This window comes from Sinocyclocheilus rhinocerous, unplaced genomic scaffold (assembly GCF_001515625.1).
Source record: "Sinocyclocheilus rhinocerous isolate Xijiao unplaced genomic scaffold, SAMN03320098_v1.1 scaffold4140, whole genome shotgun sequence".
NCBI classification, from domain to species: domain Eukaryota; kingdom Metazoa; phylum Chordata; class Actinopteri; order Cypriniformes; family Cyprinidae; genus Sinocyclocheilus; species Sinocyclocheilus rhinocerous.
The window spans coordinates 199,031-201,506 of NW_015661995.1; positions in this window are offsets into that span (position 1 = coordinate 199,031).

Sequence of the window (2,476 nt, forward strand, 5' to 3'; positions counted from 1 at the left end):
GGTTCTAAATACTGTTCCAACATGCAGCGCATAAACTGCATCTTCTTACTTATTTACCCTTGTGAAAAAAAAGTATACAGCCTACAAAAAAAACAGAAACTTCATTTCTTGCTATACTGGAAGCAAAGCAGGCTTTATGGACAGATCCCCAGCAGCACAGAGAGAAGATTCACAGAAGATTCACTCAGCTATAGAGCTGACTTTCCTGTGATGTGTTTCTGATGTTGTGTTGAATCCTCTTGTATTTGTGTGCAGTGAATCTCTTTATCTTGACAGCGCAGGTCTCTGTGTGCATGCTGTCTTGTGTGCGAGCCTGTCCAGTTGAACATGTTTTCCTTCAACACACAGGGATTGGCCACGGCTCCCAAAAGCAGTCGAGTAAGTCTGACAGGCTAGGCCAGTGCGTATTAGACACAGCGAAAATATGTGAGAGGAACAGGAGTGTGTCAGGGAAGGACAAATGCCCTTTGAAGCATGGGCAGATCTGACTGTGTCAGTCAAAGTAATCCACTGAATAACACATCGAATTACAGAGGAGTCTGATTCAGCTTCAGATGGTTTGTGAATGCCTTCCACCAGAGAACCTGCACAGAAGCACACATCCAACAACACTCGAGGCTTAGAGAATCTGGTTTACAAAAGAAAAAGAAACGGTTTGTGAGGAAAATGTGTATTTTATAAAATATAAAAAGAACTTGAACACCTCAATAAATCAAGCCTCAGTAAAGCTGAACATGGCGGACGTCCATGAGACCGACCGCTAGAGAGAGGCATCAATAAATGAAGAATGATGAGGAAAAGTATTTATTTAATGTTATGTGTGTTGTATGCATCTGAAACAACAACAAAAAAATTATTAATTGACCAGCAACCAGTGAGTAGCACACAAATCATATTACAAATCAGGATCACAACAGAAAAAACAATAATAATAATAATAACAACAATGATAAATGTAACAAAAACATATCAAAAGAAAAAAAAAGAGAAAATACATGCAGAATATTCATCGCAACACATAATGGAGGAAAACAAAAACAACCATGTCCAATTTACATCACCATATTTATATACCTAGATAAATAAATAGGGGTATGTAGATTTATATTTCCTTTTTCATATTATGAGTACCATGCTGGGATCTTCACTAACCCTCAACGATCTCAATGGTTCTTCCCACATTCTGTTAAATGACGTGTTTACCCATAAGATGGAATCTAAATTTTTCTAGGGATATATGGTCTTTTATCATAAGTAGCCATTCCCTATATAATGGAGGGCTATCTCCAACCGATTTGTTCATAATGGCTTTTCTTGCAGCATCAACAAAGAATGAATAATGTCTTTATGTTCCTGTAGTCTCAGCGTCAGACGTCACGCCCACGGACCGCTGGCTAAACGCCTGATGCATATGGCACACAAAAGTGGAAACACTTCAGGAGTTTCGAAGTCGTCGTTGGATTGGTTGAATTCTACAGGATTTCCGGGAGACGTGTGTGTCGCGTTCTTTAGCGTTCCGCTGGAAACAAAGATGCCGTGACGCCAAACTCCCTCACGAAAGAAGAAAGCCGTCGTGTTTACAACTGTGATGACAAGCGCTTATCAGGATCAACTAAATTGTTTGACATGTCAGTCAAACGGCCTCATGGGCGGGCCTTGGCCAATGAAAGCTGCCATGGATTCCAGACATTCAGCCGTCAGTCTGAAGGTCTGGCTACGCGAGACTAATGTTCCTGTAAAGAAGGAGGCAAAATGCCGGGTAAACACATAATAGGTGAAGCTTTAACTGTAACTTTGCAAACGTCTGAAAGGGCCTTACAAATTAAAATCCTAAATTTTATCACATTACATTCCCACAGAAAATTAGTCCAGGTGATATGTGCAAAATTTGAGGTGATATGTTCACTTTTTCATAAAAGCATGAAATTGGTACAGTTGTACAGGTTAGGGCCCTGAACATTTTCAGAAATGGAGCCATCGCAAAAACAGCTCGTGGTTGCCATGGCGACCATTTTACTTTACGCCATAACCAAATGATGTATTTTGTGTCATATCTCCCGAACTAAACATGATAACACAGAAAAGGTGATGTCTACCCCTATGTTTTGGTGGTCAAGGATTACAATGATACAATATACAAAAACATAAACTGTTCAGGTGAAGAGTTAATGTATGTAATAAGAGTAAAGTGTCTGAGCAACACAGTATCACAGCATTTATAATAGTCCATAATATGGCTATTCTTTTTTCTCTTTCTTTGATAATTAACTAATATTTTATTCAATAGTACAATAAAAGATTGCTTTAATTAATTAATTATTAATTTGTTACATTTATATAGCGCTTTTCTGGATACCATAGACTGTATAAAAACCGCTGGGTACTCAAAGCACTTTACATGGAAGGGGGAATTTCCGCAACCACCACCAATGTGCAGCATCCACCTGGATGATGTGACAGCAGCCATATTGCGCCA